Source organism: Platalea leucorodia, assembly GCF_965183815.1.
Source record: "Platalea leucorodia genome assembly, chromosome: 6".
NCBI lineage: Eukaryota > Metazoa > Chordata > Aves > Pelecaniformes > Threskiornithidae > Platalea > Platalea leucorodia.
The window spans coordinates 70,297,171-70,318,780 of record NC_138828.1 but is presented as its reverse complement, the minus strand read 5'-3'; positions in this window follow the sequence as shown (position 1 = coordinate 70,318,780).

The following is a 21,610-nucleotide window of genomic DNA, read 5'->3' as shown; positions in this document are numbered from 1 at the left end:
ATAAAAGAGGAAAAGGCCCTTTTATTTTAGCCTTGTTCTCCTTCAGAATGAAGCAGTAGGAAGACAGGTTGCCAGATCAACTGATATTTAACACCATCTCTGCCATAAAAGACGTCCAAAAAGCAGCTCAGTTTTGCCCAGGCTGGAGAAATGGGGGGAGAAGGGTCCCGCCAGAGGTAGATTAGCGGGGTGCTGCTGGGCTGCCCACAGCGGCTGCATGGAAGCTGCCAGCTGGGGCTGGATGGGCTCCCCAAAACTGCCCCAGGGACCCCAGCAGCCAGATGGTGTTGAAGAGCCATGGAGATTTAGGCACTGGTCCATCAAGAGCTATATCTCTTGGTGGCCTATTTGTGAACTGGCAGACTCTGCATGGCTAACCCATGGAAGAAGTGACTCCCAGAAAGGGATGGTCTTCATATTGGCCACTCTTCCCATTTGCAATGTTACCTTTGACAAATACAAAGAAGGGAACAAATCATTGTAAGTGTTGGGGAAAAAAAAGAGAGATACTCCCAACACATTCAGTCCCGGAAAGAGAAGAAACACAGCTGAGAAGCATCGTGACAAAACAACATTTTCTGCCTTTATAGCACCCTTCCTCACCCTGGTACTCAGAGCCTTTTGTAAACATTCATTAAGCTATCCAGCATTTCTGTGCATTAAAAGAGTAGTTCTCCCTGACATACCCTGTTCTCCGTTTCTTCTCTGTGAACTGCCTGGAATAAAGGGCACTCATCCATTGTTTGGATTTTTAGGCATTTACACGACACAGCTGGTAGCAACTGGAATTGAGACATGGGCAGGTGAACGGACTTGTTTGGGGTGACACCACGAGCAGCTTGCAGAGGCAGGAACAGAAACCTTGGGTGCGAAAGGGGCACAGTGGCTCCTCCGACCCACCCAGAGCAGGCGTGGGCTCAGCCCACCCACCGGGGCCTGCCAGACCCCCTCCGGCAGTGCCTGGGCCCCGCACCGTGGGACTCCCAGCCTGCCCAGACCTTTGCACGCTGCTGCCTGTGCCCTGCCGGCGGCTGCCCGGGTGCTGCAGCGGGATGCCGAAGCAGTGCGAGCAGCGGCGGAGACACTTCAGCACTCATTTCCGACTCTCAGAAAGCAACAGCAGGTCTCACGGGGGACCCGCATCCTAACACGGTGGAGTGGAGACATCTGTTATGAGTTGTAATTAGTACTGATTCCCCAAAAGCAGGCTGTGACTCTCAGCCACCGGATAGCTAGCGCTGAAAGGGGGGTTGCTTCGTCCTTGCAGTGCTAAGGGGATGGGTGGTGGCTTTGGGTCTGCTGCGACTTTGGGTCCCAGGAGACTTCCTTCGGGATCACCCTGACCAGGGGCGGCCAAAATGTAAGGGAGATAATATTAATTCCGAGCAGGTTGTTACTGTTATTTAGCAACTAATCTCTGCAAAGAACAGCAAGTTTTTGGCTAGCTGGCTCGGCACCAGACACCTGCGAGTACTGCAGAAATGGATGTCTAGGAGGCAAGAAATAGCGTGGGTTACACCACTGGCAGGGAGTTTAACTAACAAACCAGAGCTAATAACAGATATTAAGAGATGGGCCTTCCCAAATTGCACTGGGGCCACTGCTGGTCGTCATGTTTCCTGCAAGGGATGCCTGAACCTGTTAGTCACTGGTATACCGGGTAATTACTAGGCAAGCCTTTGCCCCCAGGTATCTCATATTGATGCAGAGGGCTGTACAATCTGTAGTTTAGCTCTTTTCAAAAGTAGTGACTTTGTTTTCATCCTAATGTTATGGTTAAAAACGGGATGTCTGTGCCCCTGCATGCCCCAGACACTTTCGGTAGTGCTGAACAGGTGACTGGGGAAAGCACTTACAGCCCACCATGTAATTCCTTTCCTGCACACAAAGAGAGAATATTTGTCACCTGCTGACACACAGCACTTCAGAAAGTCAGGAGAATTTGTAAGAAAGACGGTGAGCAGACACTGGAAATCTGCTTTGCCCAGGAACCTTATTGACTGTCATGAGTTTCTCCTGTATGAAAAGCTCTTACAACTTCATCCACTGTAGCTCCCCTGCCTCACGTAGACAGTTCTGCAAGAAAGAGAGAGCAGTAGGAAGCTGGATGCTGTTTTTCTTAGAGGACTTTTTCATTTAACTTAGCCACTGGGCTTTATAATGCAGCCTGCCTAGGACAATGCATTAATAGTCTCATTCTACCAGTGTGACAGAATGACAAAGAGCCCAGTATGTGCTGAAATATGCACTCCCCTTGCTAAGCCTGTAATCCCAGCTTTGATTTTTTTTGTTTAAGTAATCAGCACAAACCTAGTGAGAATGAATCAGAAATTGCACACTTAATTTCATCTTCTGCTTGGCTTCCATCTTTGATCAGAGACTGAAGAGGATGGGCTGAGGGAAGCACATGGCTTCATCCCTCAGATGATGTTAAAAGCCAGTTTGTCATACACAGTAGCCTCCACAGTAATTATTTTCTTGGTCATAACCACAAAATCCCTCCTGCCTTCCCTGTAATTTTCCTCCAGAAGGACACCGAAAGCGCAGGCACATTTCCCTAATTCAGGCTGCTGCTGCCATTCTGCTCCAGAGCTGCTCTGTCTCCTTTCCTCCAGCTGCAAACGGATCCTTGAGTTACGGCCCCAAAACAGGTGACCCAGCCGTGAGACCTGTTGCAGAGGGGCTTCAGCACTCTCACCTGCGGCAGCATCACCAGCAGGGATCTCCTCTGCCACCATCCTCCAACCTCTGAGTCAGCGTGCCCTTGCTCATTTACCTGCCACTCACCTTGGGGAAGCTGCCACTGCTGCGGCTGTGAGCACCCAGTCAAGCTCTCCCGTCCCTTTGGCAGAGCTTCAAAGAATTGCCAGACTACAGGTGCCATTTCCCATTTTTTGATTTTTAGAAGCTGTTTGCTAACTTTTTAATGAGCTTGTGATGCTGATCACACAGTCCCCACCTTCTCTGACTCTGCAGGATGCCAGCCAATGGACAGAGGGCCATAGACCCAGTGGTGGTTAATCGGCACCGTTGTGAGACCCTCTGACCAGCTCATAGCACCCTGATTGAGTGTGCTAGGGCTGAGGTGAGCCAATTACTGCAAAAATGGAAGAGATCATGTGGAAAGAAGGGTTAAAGGCCAAACAGTGCACAGCTTTAGTGCAGAAGGGAGCAGAAAGGGTGGAAAAGGCAGACCCAGATGACTGAGGGGCTGTAAAATCTGATCACTCTTCTGTTTCAAGGACATTCACGTTGCAAGGTAAGGAACTACAACCAACACCAATCTGGGCAAGCAAGCTTGCCTTCAAAGTGCATATGAGCTTATCTCCCTGCTAAGGTCAACAGAAAATTCCCATTGATCTCATGAGGACTTGGATTTTCAATTAATGCAAGCCTACTGGACTTTATGTGCAATTATGCAGCATTTGTAATTATTAATTTATCTCTTCTCTGACTTCCAGTTGACTTCTGAAAGGAGATAATATATTATATCACTGCTTAAGACTGAATGTATACTTGTAGTTATTTTAAAGCACCCTTCTCAGTGACAAAAGCCCATGAACTGACATACCATACTCTTCTGGGCCAGTTTAAGAAGCAGCATGAAAATAATCTTATTGGATGGTTTTAAAAATGAACTGTGAGTCTGCATGCTTGAATCTAGCTACTGTACCATTTTACTTATTGTCAACTACTGCGTTTAGCTCTGGGGCCCCCACCATAAGAAGGATGTGGACCTCTTGGAGCGAGTCCAGAGGAGGACCACAAAGATGATCAGAGGGATGGAGCACCTCTCCTATGAGGACAGGCAGAGAGAGCTGGGGTTGTTCAGCCTGGAGAAGAGAAGGCTCCGGGGAGACCTTAGAGCAGCCTTGCAGTACCTGAAGGGGGCCTACAAGAAAGCTGGAGAGAGACTTCTTACAGGGGCATGTAGTGATAGGACAAGGAGTAATGGCTTTAAACTGAAAGAGGGTGGATTGAGATTAGATATAAGGAAGAAATTCCTCACTATGAGGGTGGTGAGGCACAGGAATGGGTTGCCCAGAGAAGCTGTGGATGCCCCCGCCCTGGAAGTGTTCAAGGCCAGGTTGGATGGGGCTTTGAGCAAGCTGGTCTAGTGGAAGGTGTCCCTGCCCACAGCAGGGGTGTTGGAACCAGATGATCTTTAAGGTCCCTTCCAACCCAAACCATTCTATGATTCTATGACTTAAAACCCTTTTCTTGTGTTAATATGTAACCATAACGCACTTTCCAAAGACAAGATCAAATCCAGTTGGCGGCCGGTCACAAGTGGTGTTCCCCAGGGCTCAGTACTGGGCCTGGTCCTGTTCAACATCTTCATTGATGATCTGGATGTGGGGATCGAGTGCACCCCCAGTAAGTTTGCAGATGACACCAAGTTGGGTGGAAGTGTCGATCTGCTGGAGGGTAGGAAGGCCCTACAGAGGGACCTGGACAGGCTGGACCGATGGGCCAGGGCCAACTGCATGAGATGCAACAAGGCTCAGTGCCGAGTCCTGCACTTGGGTCACAACAACCCCATGCAACGCTACAGGCTTGGGGAGGAGTGGCTGGCGAGCTGCCTGGCAGAAAAGGACCTGGGGGTGTTGGTTGACAGCCGCCTGAACACGAGCCAGCAGTGTGCTCAGGTGGCCAAGAGGGCCAATGGCATCCTGGCTTGTATCAGGAATAGTGTGGCCAGCAAGACCAGGGAGGTGATAGTGCCCCTGTACTCGGCACTGGTGAGGCCGCACCTCGAGTACTGTGTTCAGTTTTGGGCCCCTCACTACAAGAAGGACATGGAGGTGCTGGAGCGTGTCCAGAGGAGGGCAACGAAGCTGGTGAAGGGTCTGCAGCACAAGTCTTATGAGGAGCGGCTGAGGGAGCTGGGGTTGTTTAGTCTGGAGAAGAGGAGGCTGAGGGGAGACCTTATTGCTCTCTACAACTACCTGAGAGGAGTTGTAGTGAGGTGGGGGTCGGTCTCTTCTCCCTAGTAACGAGTGATAGGACGAGAGGAAACGGCCTCAAGCTGCGCCAGGGGAGGTTTAGGTTAGACATTAGGAAAAACTTCTTCACCGAGAGGGTGGTCAGGCATTGGAACAGGCTGCCCAGGGAAGTGGTTGAGTCTCCATCCCTGGAGGTATTTAAAGAACAGATAGATACAGTGCTCAAGGACATGGTATAGATGGACTTGGCAGTGATAGGTTAACGGTTGGACTCGATGACCTTAAGGGTCTTTTCCAACCTTGACGATTCTATGATTCTATGATTCTAAGATGCTGAGAGTTGTTTTTTCCATTCTTCTAAAAATTTTGTTTTACAAGCAAGATTTAAATTGTCTGCACCTGCTGTTTCAAGAACCCTGAGAAGTTTCGAAACTCCCTGGTGTGTCTCAACAAGTTGCTTTTACAGTGCTGTTGAGTATTCAGAAATTAGCTGTTCATCTCTTCCTCCCATTCTCTTTTAAACCCATATGCAGAAAGTTTATTAAACTCAACTGAGTCAACATTTGTGCTTATGTATTCAGAGTTACAGAAGTCACTGGGTGTTACAAAGAAGTACAAACTGCTCTAGCATGGAAAGCTGCATACAGAGCTACAAGTGAAGAACAGTTTTCTTCCCCTCTGTAACATTACTTGATGCCAGCTACAGAAACAATGGAGGTACATAGGCCCCCTAGAAATCAGTGTGGCTCCAAAAGCAGGATTACTAGAAGTTTATTGGAATATGTAATATTTTCAAAGTCAAAGCATGAATATTGTCAAAGGCCAAAGAGACACTTGAGGAAGCAGCTAAGCCCAAAGGCATTCCTCCCCCAGCATACCAGCCATGGAGGCTGGAGGTAGCCAGGAAGGGAGGTGCGGGCTTGGGACAGGAGGAGGAGTCGGAGGGAAAGGCAAGTGCTGGCAATAAGCCAAGCGATAAGACACGCTGGCAGCACATTTGGCACTGCTGATAAGTTGAGCCAAGAAAAGATGAAGATCAGAAAACAGCATGCCAGGAGGCTGGGAGGTGATGTTCAGATACGAGTCTGAGTCAGAGCTGCATCACGGGGTGAACGCAGACAAGGTTTTGGCAGCAATGTTTTGGATCAGTTCAAGGAAAAAACTGTGAGAAATTGAAAGGCCAGGTAAAGAGTAGTCTGCAGTAGTCAAGATGAGGAGTAGGAGCGTCAGCCAGATCTTGGTCACAAGCAAGAGAAGAGGAACCACTCTCTGACACCACTTGGAGAAAGCCCCATCAGCCTTGAGTGTTTGCCCAAGTGTACGGGGAAGGAAGAGAAGGTGTTAGAGAATGAAAAACTGAAAAGGAGATGGTAATTTATTCAATTCAAAACCTGGTTTCTCTGCAGCATTCCTCACGCAGGTATTAAGCACTACAGAAACATGAACCATTACCTCTTTTTTATAGGTGGGACCTTCGTACATAGAAAGATGAAACAATTTCCCCAAATTCACCCAGCAGGTCAGTGGCAGAGCTGACAAATGAACTCAAGGATCCCAAATCCCAGTCCAGTCCAGGATTTGAACGTTGCTCTCCATTTGCAATCAGTTTAATAGAGGAAAAAACTCTGCAAGTTGCTTGTAATTGTCCAAAAATCATTCATACAATCATCTTTAACTGATGAGCTTTTTTCCTACCCTTTGTCTATGCTGGTTATTCACTAGTGATCATTTGTGGTGTGAGGAGTCAATACTACAGCATTATTTTTCTTGATACCCTGATTGGGTACTGAGTTTCTTGAAAAGCGATTAGCTAAAAAAGAATGTACGTTCTCCGAATACATCTGAATGAAATCTGTATTCTGCACAGATGCTTTTGACCAGCAATCGAAAAGTACATATAGTTGTGAGCCCAACACTCAAAATCCAACAATTATTTGAGATGCCTATTTTGCTATGTGTAGACTATTAGGCTGAAAGATGAGGACAAAGGAAGAGGCTGTTCATGTACTGTAATGGGGAGAATGGAAAGCAGCTGGCAATCACTCTAAAATACACAGAGCTTTTTCTCGTATCGTCTGGAGTATGTAGGCTCTTGAGCAATGGCCCTACACTGTAAATAGCCACTTTAAAAGGATGTATCTTGAAACTAATGCATTACCTATGCTGTGCAAGAATGCAGTTATTTAGGAAAAACAAACAAACAAACAAACAAACAAAAAGAAAACTTATCAGAACATCACACAATAAGTGAAAGAGCAGACTCTGGACTCCATTCTGCCACCTAAACACAGCAACCTTGTGTCATGTGAAATGCCCTACAGTATCCCTCATGGCATCCCAGCCACCTCTCCATGAAGGCGTAGCTCCTCTCATGAGTTCCTTGCTTTCCATGTACACAATGCTTTGCATCACATCTGGCACTTTAAAGGCCTGATCCAAAGCCCATTGATTTCATCCCAGTGTCCCGAAGTAGGGCCGGAATGACCACATTCATACATTCCTTCTTTGCTTCACCCTGAATTTCATGTGTGCTCTGCCCTCCAGTCAGCCTAGAAATTACAAACTGCTGCCTGTAATATTAATATTTTGTCCACAGAATGAATGCGATCCATCTTCATTGTCTCCCCAGAAAAAGTTTTGATACTTCCATTTCTTCTACAAACAAAATCAACACATAATTTATGTTCGTGAGCAAAGTGATTTTATGGTATTTCTCTTTGTTGACAGAATGATTGGAATAAAATTACATTCTGTTGACAAAAAATGTGATGAAATGTCGTTTGTGAACATTATGAACAAAAGAGTTTGACAAAACGCAGTTTGCCAATGGGATATACTAAAGGTTTTAACAAAATGAATTCTGTCTGTCTGCTATTTGTCCTAGGAGTGACATGTGAAGTTTTTCAAAATCCACCATGTCAAAATAAAAAGTAAAAATTTCACCTATAAAAGGAGCAAACACTGCCTTTACAGAAGCCATTCTTTCTAGTGTTTTAAGCCATATTTCTCTAGGTCACCTCTGTTCTTCCAGAATTCTGTAACTTCTAATAAGGATATGCTGGATTCCCGTGTTTTGGTACATATCCATCCTACACACCACCATTAATTAACAGTCCTAGGCTTTCACATTTTTCTGGATTTCTGGTAAATTGATCAATGAGGTAGAACTTTGTGATTTTCAGGCATACTAGATACTTTTAAAGATAACAGTTTTTGTTCTTGGAAGGCATCAAGCCTCTGACAGCAGCATGAGTACTCACATAATTTAATTCCTTCAGAGCCTAAGCAACAGTCTGACAGCATCTGGAAAATGTGTGCCAAGCTATTTTCTCTTTGAACTTTGATGCCTGACATCTTTACATGGACATGAGCTCATATGAGGATGGACAGAAAGGGAGGGGAATCTATCTTTGGTGGGCTCAAGTGAATGAGCTTAGACAAAGCTGATTTACCCTTGGTGGCAGAGGGCCTTTAGGTTAAAAGAAATTTGATGGCTCTACAGGGAGTGGGATATAAAAGCACAAGGCCCAGAACAAAGGGAATAGAGTTAATTATAGGAAGAAGTCACCATCATGAAATGGTTGAGCACAAAGCAAAAAAAGAGCCGCTAAGAAAGGTTAAAGTACAAAAGAACAAAAGCAAAGGTCAAACAAAATTATGTAAGCATCAACACATCAACAACAAATAGAAGAAAAAATAAAAATCGCAGCATAAACAGAGCCAGCTGTGTTGCAACCTTCCCTTATTGCTGATCTGTCATTAGGCCCAAAGACTATAAGCCAGACCAGCACAAGTGACTGCTCCTGGGCAGGGTGATGGTGAAGAGAATGAGCTTCTCTACAGAGCCAGTGTGGGGGACTGGCTCGAGGGACAGACTTGGCCAGGCTGGTTCCTGGGCTCTGCCCACGAGGCTGCCAGTGCTTCCAAGGCTCCAGCAGGTTGTGAGAGAAGTCATCTTTCCCTCCAGACAGAAGAAAATGAAAGAAAAACATTATAATCCCACCAGCACTGGAGGAATTCAGTGTGATCTTCCATCATGCTGTGAGAGATGCCGTCCCCAGCAAAAGCGTTGGTGGGATTTTGGCCATACCGCACAGCACATCGGCTAGCCAGGGCGTGAAGCACACTTACATCCATTAAATTCCCCTGTGGCTGAGTGAGGAGGTACAGCAACGATACAGAAAGAGTCCAGTTAGATCCTACAATGAAGACACACTTTCAAGTGTTCACAAGTTTGAGCTTTTCAAGTCACTGGGGCTTCACACATTCAGGATTGCAGACCTGAGTCCTGAACTTTAATGTCAGTGGGCTAAAAAAATCTGTGAGCTTGGGGCACCAAAGATCTTGTCAGACTTGCTTCTGGCACTCCAAGGCTGTGTAAATGATGTTTGGTTCAACTCTGTATGGGTTAAAGGTCTGAAGGAGACCCATCTCTGTATGGATTGGCCAGTCCTTGTACAAATATTAACAGAAAAACAGTGATATAAATTTACATTCATCAGTAAATGCCTCTTAGAGTTAAAAATACAACTAATTGCACTGCTTGCACTGAGGTTTTTGTACTTTTCTCCCCTCCCTCTTCCCCCCCGCTGGTGAGGGAGAAGAAGGGAGATGATGTAGTAAATGGTTTTTCCCCTGATTTTTCCCTTACAAAAGAATAAATGAGATGAAAAGGTAAGAAATGTTCAAACGTAATCAACACACACATACATTCTAAAGAAAATAGCAAATTAAATGCAAAGCCTATGCTAATGCATCATCCAGGTTGAGATTTTAATTGCAAAAAGTCAGGAAATGTAAAGTTATGGTTCTCGCAGTAATCATCACTCAGCCCCTTGAACACAGTTAGGATTTGTATTCCAGGCAGTCTGCAGCGTTAACTCGAACACCAGCGTATATATGTGTTCTCTGCCTTCATTACAGTTGCTGGGGGAACCATAATTCTGCATTTGCTGACTTTTGCTCAATTAATTTTTTTTCCTTATTGCTGTGCTATGAGGTTCTTGCATTTAATTTCACTGTATTAAAAAAAAAAAAAAAAAAACAAACACGTAAAACAATGAAAGAAACCGGAACTTTCCATCACATGTTAAAATTAGGAGATAATCCATTCTGTCTGCGCATCCTAAGGCTCATGTAGGACCATGCGATCATTTTAGATCAGGGAAGAGAAAAGATCAGGGAATTGGCACGCTGTGGACAAGGGCTTTTTTCAACCCACTATGAGAACTGTCCTTATATTACACTTCTTCGGAGTGAAAGCAATGCTGAGGTCCCATCCTGGGGGAGATTAGTGAGTTTGTTCCCACCGAGCCTGTCTCAGAAGCATTTCACCACAAAAGCAAATTTTGTGCCCCCACAACCTGCTCAGCACTTCATTAACTCTGAGAATAATTTTGTCTGTAATCCTCCAACAACATGTTTGTGGTGGGATATACCTTCCTAGAGCTCTGCCAGGCTGACCTGCGGGAGCAGCCATAAAAGTAATTAATTCTAGTGGCCTGAGAAATGAGTTGGAAAACAATGCTTAGAGTAGGTATTTTCCTACTCTGAAACAAAGAAGTCATCAATCTCAGCTTCACCTCTGATGTATATTTGAAGGCACACCTGCAGACAGACACTAAGTAAGCCTCACTAGCATTAATGACATGCTCATCTTCATGCTAGCAGAGCCCCTCACCATTGTGATGTGTCCTTACCCACCTCTCGTCCTCCTCTGGATGAGAGGATGGCTCCTGCAATGTGCCCACAAGGATGCACTGGATGCTTCAATGTCAGATTTCCAAAGTGGCTGAAGGATATGAAGATGAATACAAGCCCACTCAGAGTCTAAATAACTGAGCACTTGGGCAAATCCCACTAATCCCACCTTTCTTTTATAGCTCATATGCATATAAAACCTATTCCTAGGAAAAGCCATCCCCCAGAAGTCACCATTCTCATGCAAACTGTCACGCCAAGGGTTCCCTTTTTCTTATAGCAGTAGGTCTGCAGGTCAGGCAAATCCATTAACCACAGCTAGAACAGCTCTCACCCAGAAGCTGCATACATATAAGTCTCCTGAGCTGAGAAGATATCAGTATTGTTTCTCATTGATAAATCTTGGCATTTTCTTCATAAAATTATTCCATATTTTATAGCTTTATGTTAGCTAAAGTGCAAATGGGAAACACAGGTCCCTCCTGCCCTCTGTAAGGTCTCTTATAAACTCTCCTCTCACAATGGAAAGAGTGTTTCTTGTGCTGTTAGATCAGCATAGCCGCAGGTGAGCCCTGGCCTCTAGTTTAGAAAGAGCTATCAATCAGACCTACATGGTCCAATCATATGCTATGTTTGTTGCAGATAAATATCTTTTTTTACCTTGCGAATACATGAAATATCTTCTAAACGTAGCTCTCAGTAGAACTTGTTAAAAAAGGGGGAGTCACAAATTTCTCACTGAAAAATTTCATTTCTCAAAAATGTAAGCAAATCTTGGCAGAAACTTCATGTACTTTTTCCAATATCACCCCCCCCCCCAAAAAAAAAGAACCAACAACAATTAAAAGCCACGACTTTTTGCTGTTCAGATCTTTCCTCCTTTCTCTTTTACCTTTTTCCATTGTAAAGAGAAGGGAAATAGCATTGCTAAGAAGGGAGAGAAAGAGTTATGGAGAAAAATTGCCATGGATTTTTTAAAATCTAAGTTTGTTTTTTTTACTCCTTCCCTGAAATATGTTTATTTGGTTGAACTGTAAGCCTGTAAGTCAGCCTGTTCTTTGGACTTTGAATGCAAAGAGCGTATCCAGCCAGAGGTAAACATCCAAGGTACCTGGCAGAAAACAGCATCAGACAGAACAGATGGCAGCTCCTGACCACGCCAGAGAAAAGAAATGGTATTGCCAAAAGTGCAAAGAGTTCATTCAGGTCTATTTAATACTTTGTGCCAACTTTCCCAAACTATAGTTAGAGGAGTTCTAATTCTCTGCAAAGTCACATCAAGTGGCCTACAGCTGATCCACAGCATTGTACCACTCTTTCTACTCATTTCAATTAAAAGCATGACGGTCACATAGTGAAAAAAATTGACAGAGGTCCACTGATCTAGAAGATGTAGGAACCATTGCTTTCAGGGGTATGCAACATGTAAACAAGACAGTAAGCCATGGAAATAGGTCTAACATATAGGTCATGAAGAGAAACACCGTTTAGCAGTCATGCAGACTTCAGACACAGTGCCACGAAGAGCTCATTTCAGTGCTAAGGAACCAGCTACAGAGCTGACCTGGGACAGTTCCATCATAGAAGGGAACAAGTGCCACCTTCCAGCTCTCCGTACTGAGGAAAGGGGCTGAATTAGCTGAAACATGCCACCAAGTAGAAAATCTAGGTCATAAGTGGAGATGAGCAAGCAGGATTTTGGTATTACCTGCAGGAATCAGGTCTTATAACTACCCATGGTCGTTAGACAGGACCACTAACAGCCTTAGGACTATTTATTAAAGAGGAGATTCTGGAAATCAATATTAGGTGCTACCTGGAGCATGGTGTTTGTTTAGTGCTTTGTAGGTCAAAAGGAGGAGGCAGAAAAAAGAAATTAAGAGCCCAGAGGTGCAAGACGGGTGAGGAGGAGGCAAATGCCAGGGGACATGAGGGACGTGCAATGAATGGATGGGTGAAGGCAGCAACCAAGTTCCGTTTCATCTTCTCAGGACACCAGAAGATTTTCACCAAAAGCAAATGGAAGTCACTAGTCTCTAACAGTGACACCATGGACAACTGACCACAGCTGGTCCATAGAAAGGTTCCCCAAAAGATGAGATATACGGGTAATACAGACTTGACACGTTAAGAGGGGGAAAGATGTAGGGGACACTAGCCAGCTCCTTCAGCAATCCCCTTATGAATATATTGGTCTGTCTTACTACAGGTTGTACCTATTTTTATAAAAAATGGACTGTCCAAGAGCAGGCAGTGCATACCTGTGGTGGAGGAAAGTTATTCTGAAACTTTCCTTTCCAATTTCTGCTTCAGATTGCCCTTTGAAAATCTAACAATTTAAAAAGAAACAAAAGCATCTCGCAGAATGATACCAAAGGACAAAGTTATTTTAGGAATACAATTTTAATCAGTGCAGTACCAGCATTTAAATCTGCTGCTGTACTGACATCAGTGGGGAAAAAAAAAATTAATTAAAAATAAGGAGTCCAGAGGGACTGGCAGTTTTGGAAATGAATCCACACCTGTGTCACCTTAATGTGGGATTACTGCAATTCACCCTCGATGTGGTAATTGTGGGGGGAGCAAGAGCTGTCAGCTGGCTTGTTAGGAAGAGTTTCACAGCTAGAGCGTGACACCTCTGCTCTGCGATGTATAATGGCTAACAACTGATTTCCATCTGACTCCCTGCATTAGGGACTCAGCAAATGAGTCACCTCACTTTTTATTTCCACAAGAGTCCATGGTGTCCAGATTATTGAGGTGAGAAGACAAATGAAATCAATAGCATCCCTGTTCCCAAACAGATTTACTATCAAAATACAGCATTAAGGGAACAGAAAGGGCACAGCAAACAAGGGTGACTGCTCACCAGGTAAGGGTGACTTGTGCTGCATACACTCCCTCGTCACCTAGGGCCAGGAAACCAACTCCTCTGAAGTGCACTAATATCTCATCTGTGTGTCCCAGTGTTTCCCTGCCCCAGTGACAGGGAACACCCCCGGCTTAGCCTCCACATGGAGCCAGAGCCATGGGCAGGCAAGCTGCCAGGATCATCCCCTGGCTCTCCAGGCATGGAAAAAAATCCCTTCTAGATTATCCCCCATCCCACAGCAGCCCCCTGTTCCCCATCAGCTCCCAGGGAGGGAGCAGCCACCAGCCAGGCTAGAAGGATCCACAAGAATCACTTGGACATCGAACCTGCAAAAGTAGCACCACACTGCAGTGTAGGAAGCTCAGGAGATGGCAATCACAGCCTTTGCTACCATGTGTGCTGGTGCTTCTTAATCATCTATGCAAATCAGGACAGCATTTGGGTGAAGTTTCAGAACTGTATTTGCCTAAAACACTGGCTTTCCACAAGATAAAAGTCACCCTGAAAGCCTGAGGACACTTGTGCTTGTCAGATGAAGTTTCTCATTTCTCACTGCTACACATTGTTAGGAAAGGTATTCTTTATCCTTGGCCTCGGCCCATAACTCTGTAGTAAAAGGTTGGTGATGTTTTCTGACCTAGACCCAGCATTCATTGGTGTTTCAGAGAAATTGGATTTCAAATTGAACCTGGAAAAAAAAAAACAACCTAAAATTTCCTAAACTTTTCAAATCTTTTCTTAGACACTTCAAAATCATAGAATCATAGAATCGTTAAGGTTGGAAAAGACCCTTAAGATCATTGAGTCCAACCGTTAACCTAGCACTGCCAAGTCCACCACTAAACCATGTCCCTAAGCACCACGTCTACCTGACTTTTAAATACCTCCAGGGATGAAGACTCAACCACTTCCCTGGGCAGCCTGTTCCAGTGCCTGACTACCCTTTTGGTGAAGAAGTTTTTCCTAATATCCAACCTAAACTGCCCCTGGCGCACCTTGAGGCCGTATCTTCTCGTCTTATCGCTTGTTCATTATAAAATCCTTCTGAGACATCTACCCATTTCTGAAAGGCTTGAACAAACTACAAGTGAAGTAAAAAGTTGCACTTTGGATTAAAAAAAAGATAATAGTGCAACAAAACCAATTTTTCCATTCAGTTTTTCAGCAGGGCCATCACTCAACCCTGGGATACGGCCATATTTTCTCCAGGGCATAAAAGAGCTGAGCTGTATTCGCTAGGAGCAAGGTGGAAAAGTAAAACCATCTCTGTGAGTGAAACGAGCCATGGCAGTAGAAGTGTAGTTTGAGCCTTAAAAACTCCTGCTGGCAGAGCTGTATCCCTTTGGGTGCCCCCCAGCACACTGCAGGCTGGGGTGCACTTTGCATCCCCCAGCACGGGCAGGTGATGGGCTGCGCTGAGCACACGTCGATGTGTGAGCAGTCGGGTAGAACCACTGCTGCAGCTGACGGGAGCAACGGCGTGTCTACAGGGTTTTGTTTCAGCAGTGCTCCTGGGCCTGAAGGGTTCTGCTGCCCAGGTGGGAAGCAGTACTCAAGCAGCAGGGATGAGGGGGTTTCTCAGCTCACCAGCAAGTTTTCTTCTCAGAGAGATGCAAACATCTACAAACAGAACTCAACTTCCATTGACAAAATATTCTTACACGGACCAGCTCAAAGTCGTCTTTCCCTGGTGGGAGAATTGGAGGCACTTACATGTCTGCAGCATCTCTGGAGAGATAATTGTAACCAGTCTCCTTGCTGCCAAGTACAATATTGCTGCAGCCAATAATAATACTTAGACAGTTTTTAACAGAGCTCATGATCACTTTAAGCATGAATCTGTCTTCACAACACTTCTGGAAGATAAGGGAAAGGTGGAGACAGCAAAGCTAAGCGAGCCCCTGGAGGTCACCAAAGCAGCCTGCAGTAAGGGCTGCAATCAAGGAGCTCCAGGCTCACCCCTGCGTTGCCCGACCACGCTGCCCTGTGCCCTGGGTGGGTGGGAGAGCACACCCACTGAGCAACTACACGTTATACATCATTTGCCACACAACCGCTTTTGTAAAACAAGGAAAATTTCCACCTACCCTGATTCTAGGGATATGATAAACTAGTGATTGACAGTTTTTTAAACTCAATTTTGTTGAAGCTGACAGCTTCTTTGGAGGGTGCTTGAGTATTTAACCATCTTGTATCTAGTACTTTCATACAGGTATATAAATCGAGGATTGGCAGGAGACAGCAATTGTTAGAAGCCTCTGGCTCTTAGTGTACGTGGAGGCGTTGAAGAGGAGAGCCGGCGGTTTTCCATCACCCACCGTTCCTCCATCCAGGTTGACCTCCACAGTCTGCTCCTTGGCACTGCCGCAGCCGCAGCGCCTGCCAGAGGACAGCCTCTGAAGCTATAAACCGCATGCACGGTCTCACATACAGACCTGTGCAAACAACAGGACAAATAAAAATCAGACAGGTACCCTTTCTGCACCAGTACATGATGCAGCTGAAAGCTGAAGGAGGAGAAGTCTTAAGCTCTTGCCAGCATTACTTACAATTCACAGGCACCTGGCTAGCTGTTACCAATCTGGTTGCTTTTATGCTAACTTCTGCTAAATTACCCCACTGGTGCCAGCTAACACCAGAGATTTCACATGCCATTTGAACAGAGGAGGCTCAAAAGTCAGCTGGCAGAGCTGATGAAAAGCAAATCACCAAGTCAGTTTACTACCAATGAGCTCTGTTAAGTGACTGTAATGCAGTTCATAGCCCTGGAGTAGTCACTGTCCCTCACTAATCTAATGGTAGTATTGACAAGGATCATTTACACAGCGTCCCTTAAAGGTTAGCGCTATTTGTCAGGGACTCTCTGTGCTCCGGACGCACGTGTAGTCCTCATTCAGATCCCAGGCTTGTCCATCCTCGCTGCAGAGCTGCGATCCCAGGCGGCACCGACTCCTCTCTGCACAAGGTCACACCGCTGCAGCCAGGCGCTGGGCATCCACATCTTCTAAACATCCACTAGGGATTAACAAGAGACGGCACAAACCTACCCTAAGGGCTGAACTAGTGCAGAGAAATTGGTTGTTTGACAGCAGTACCTTGCCACCAGGTATCAGTTAATCTGCAGAAAGCCTACCCAGCTGTTTCTCATGGTCAGTGGACATATTCCCCTAATGATCTGGCCATATCACAGAGTTGTAGTTTTATGTCCTTGATCATGAAGTGCAACCACAGCTTCATTTTACATCTTCTATGTTAAAAAAAAAAAAAATCACTAGTCCCTCAGGCATCATCTCTGAGCTTTAACAAGCAAGAACTGGCCTCAGGATTTTAAATACATGGATCTTTCTGGCTAAAATGTCTGCTTTTCAGCCCCATTCCTTCTTTGTTTTATAATGATGATCTGAATTGTCCAAAAATCACTGCCTCTATTTGGAGGAAGTCTCACCTCTTCAACATCCAGCTCTCTCCAGAAAATGAAGGAAAACCAGAGCAACAAAGCCCTCCCAATGCAGATGAGAGGAAAGACAAGAAGAGCTAACACAGACAATGGGCACTTTAAAACCTATCTGCACTTACAATATAAACAGATAAATTACAGAAACACTATTTGAAGCGTAGATTGATCTTGGTCTTTTAAAAATAGATTAAACTGTTGAAAAAAACAAAAAGCTGTTGATATTCTACTTAACTTCCCACCTCACTTCACAGATACAGCCAGAAGCTCCAAAGTTGTGGGGGCCACTTCTTGAGGCCACGTCTTACTGTGAGGGAGGATCAAAGGATCAGAGCAGTCCTTGGGACTTAATCCCCAGCAAAGAGGGATGAGATTAGGAGAGAGGCAGTGAGGGGAGGTCTCACACCTCTGACTCTCCAGCCTCTCACCATCGCTCCACGCTCTCCAGCGGACATACAATTTGAGCAACTTGCTCCTCCGGGCAGAAAGAGGCCAGATTTGCTCCGTGCTTGGAGGTGTTTGCTGGAGGACCTCTAAAGCCACTGTGTAATGGAGCTTGCTCACTCCTTCCCCCAAGCAGCTGTCAGGTACCTGCTCCTGCCCAGCTCTGGGGCCTTTGGCTGCTTCTGCAGCTCCAGGTCCACAGGTAACCTCGTGGTGGAGCTAAACCAGGTTCGTGGTGCTCAGTGTCCCCATCTAGTGGCCACGTAAATAAAGTTAATGTACAACTCCAGGGCCTTTAAGAATGAACAATCTGAAAACCAAAATACTCATTTGTGGAAAATGTATGGCACCATCAAAAAAAGGAAAGACAGCAATGGCAGAAAGGCAGGGAAATCAAAAGCAAAGGTAAAGTCCACAATAACAGCTAGCAATAATCTCCGTCAGAAACGTGTCCCCATTAAACAAATGTAAGTGAAATCCCCCAGAGGAGGCAGGCACAGGGACCCGAAACCTGGAGCCCACTTGCTGTCGCTGGGGGTAGGCACATTGTTGGGACAAACTGGAGAGAGGAGGCCGAGCCAAGATGGTTTTTACTCAGAAAACATGGCTTACACATGCATGTGAGAAGGTGACCCATCCCTTTAATGTTGAGAAAGCATCTGCCTGCATTCATCTCACCTCCCAGGCCCTTTGCTGACTTTTTCAGTGCAAAAGCACCAGCTCTCCATGACAAACTCAGCACAGGCTCAGATCCCAGCTCCTCTCGGCTTTCAGCACAGAGGAGGTCAAACCTGGGCAAGCCTAGCAAGAAGCTCACTTGGACATGGGGTTTAAAGATGCCTCCTCCCCAAGGTGAGCCTAGCTGCTTCTCCTGGCTCCTTAGCCCTGGCTTTTCTCCTGGCTTTTCTCCTGGCTTATGGCTCTCCGGTGCCTTTGGGGGATTTCTCTGCCTCCTGCAGGGCTTCTTGGGTCACCATTCAACTACTTCTTTAGAGATGTCCTGAGACAAATAAACGGGTATGTGATGTGCCCTGGTGGTGACAGATTTTTACTGGAAAGATAAACTAAGCATTCAAAATTGAGAAGCAAAGAGTCACTATTTGTTGAAAAATTAAGCCGGTATTACTGGTGTTGAAAATACCATGAAGAACTATGGTATTATTATTCACTGTAGCAGTGATGGTCTCAGGCTAACAAGGAGGTGAAGCCTGCAGAGAGAAGTGCTAGCTGTTATTCGGCCAATTGGAATAAGAAAAAAGAAAAAAAAAGAAAAAAAGAAAAAAGATGGGTTTCTTCCTCTGACCAAGAAACAGCAAAATCCAAACTAAAGTCAGGACCAATTTCTCTTAGTTCAATCTAATTATACTTGTTGATTTGTCCACTTGAAAGAAAAGCATAGTTAGCACTTGCTGAGCAGAAAAGCATGTTCGCAAAGGGACTGGGGGAGCAGAAGAGGAAAAAGCAGGTTAGGACCCATCTAACACGGAGACTTCAACTACCCAGCTGTAACGCCATGAAATCTGCCTCTACAGCCAAAGCTCTGATTTTCTGTACCCGTTAGACTTCTGAGCTGTTCTTGTGAAGAGCTTTGTGTGCTGACAAGAGCTAAAAGCAGAAGATCTGAGAGCAGTTTTCAAGCTACAACCCTTCCCTGTTAGGACAGGGAAACTGTACAACATCAGCACAGAGTCTGATGGCAAGGAAGAGCTTTTCCGATTGTAGCTGCTGAGCCGCAGTGAACAACGCTGCCTGGACAAGGGCAGGGCGGTGTACGGTGCCAGGGCAGGCAGGGGAGATGCCCGAGGACTGCAGAACCAGGCGCCGTTTAACGCTGCTTTCCCAGAGGCGGTTTTGCAGCTGCATTGAACGGGTTTAGTTAAAGCGAGCAACACAATATAGAGCAGATACGAAGTTTCAAGCTAGACTGGCTGAGCAGAGAAACTTGCCTGCCCTCCCGGGGCTGTGCACAGAAGTAATCCCTGTTCACGGGGGGATCTAAACCTCTCCACATCTTCTGCACAGCCTTGGGGAACAAACCAGGTCCCAAAGCTGCCCCCGCTTGCACCAGGGCCCAACAGTCCGTGATTGCTCCTTCCCAATGGGTACAGGAGTGTTATTATTTTCTCATTATTTCTCTTTTTTCTCTTCCATACAACAAGCAGCCTGCCAGATCACACCAAGGAGACAGAACGTGTCCCCACAGAAAGCTGAGGAACTCAGACTGTGTTACTCTAACGGGAGGCAGTCATTGCTGATTCTGCTCCCACTGAGCAGCATACAGGAATAGCCATTAAGTTCAATAGAGCAGGACCACACAATTAAAGGAGAAAAGATTACCTCCCTTTTCCATTTTCTTCTGTTAACACAGAAAAAGATTAAAAAAAAAACCTTTTTTCTTGCTATTCCCAGCATTTGCATAAATCTGTGCTCTAAGGATCAAAGCATGGACCTGTGACCCAAAAGCTTTTGGGCCAGATCTTCACCTTGATCCAACAATTAATCAAACCTTCACAGCCCAGCTGAGGGCCCCCACCAGAAGAGGTCTTCTGGTCCCACAAACTGGGACGGCTGGTGCAATGGTATCCCAGCCTCCCTCCACAGGGAAAGAGCAGGGCTGGACATCCTACCTGCCCTTCACTGGCATTAAAACCTCTGCTCTGTGGCAGCAACTGAGAAGCTTTTGGATGCCTGGCACCTCCAGGACTAGGGAACTGCCTGTGTGTCCTTTAAGTACTGGAAACACAAGCTGAGCACAGCTGAGAAACCAGCTATTGGCTTCCAGTCACTATATCAACCCACACCCTTTTCCTCCTCTCTAAAAAGAGGGTACTTGCCTACTTACATCACATGGTGTTTGGGCTGTTTGTTAGTTTCAGGAACATAAACACATCCACATCCCTCCCCAAATATTCTCTACCTAATCTACTAGTACATTTATAAATTATTGCACAACAGAGCTGCTGAGACTGCCAAGTCAAAGTCTCCAAAGATAGGAAATGCAGATTTAAAGCTGGTCAGTCACATGCTATCTGGTTTCAAATACAATTGGTGCTCCAATCGGTGCACCTGGAAAGAGCTGGGTTGTGCAGTGAATTCAAATGTTGTCCGTGGCAAGCTTCCCACATTTGCCGCAGAAACCAAGAGGGGAACAATGCAGAAGATTAGAGAAAGAGGAAAAATACTTCCATTGCTTAAAAAGAAAAGCCATTTAGAGATACGATTGTCTCTGAGCATATGCCAGAAGGACCCTTTCTGATACCAGAGAATGTTTTCAGACCAAGTCACATGAGAATGGTTGGTAACCCATTGCATCTTCCATGGGTCGGATATGGGTAGATATTCAGCAGTGGCTATGGGGTGCTGGGGTGGATACGCAGCAGTGAGGAGGCGTGCTCCTGGCTGTGGGTGAAGATGCCTGGCCTTAATTCTGTGTTCTGTGACCCAGGGTCTCAGTGCCTCAGAAAGGACAGTAAGCATCAGAAGGTATTTTCAGCAAGCTTGTACTTACTTTCTCAGTTGCAAATTGGGAATAATAAGATCACCCAAACTCACAGCGAAGCTGCGAAGATAGTAAATTAATGCCCATAACGTTTTTGGTAACATCAGAAAAATATCCAAATAGCAAAAAAAAAAAACCAAAGCTCTTCACTGAGTGAAATGAGAGCCCTGTGGAAACTGTAATGTGCAGTCAAGCAATCCAGCCTTGAAAGCCAGGGCATCCAGGTCCAGAGCCTAGGAGGCTCCCCCGGTCACGGGCCCCGTATGGGCACGCACGCTGCAGGCAGCAGGGCCACCTCTCCCTGGCCGGATCAGCTCCCCCTGCTCCCAGCTGCTGCTGCAGCCCCTGCCGGGATGGCCGGCCCAGGCGACCAGCATCGGTGCCTGAGCAGCCACGCCAAACATCTCCTGGACCGGATTCAAGCTGTGGGCCAGATTTTAGGCTACACTGAGGTACACGATGCTGCTAAATCAGGAAGCGGCTCTATATATTCATGAATGCAATATACATTAAGCACCACCAAGCTTACAGTTCAAGACTAAAGCACCTAAACCCATCTGTTCATTGTCTGCAAAGTGCTGTGAAGATGAAAAACATGAGGGTATTATTTTGGCAGACAGCAGGATCCCAAATGCAACTCTTCTTTTTCCTACTTCATGTTGAAGCTGTTAAAATTCTCTGAATATTAAATGTCC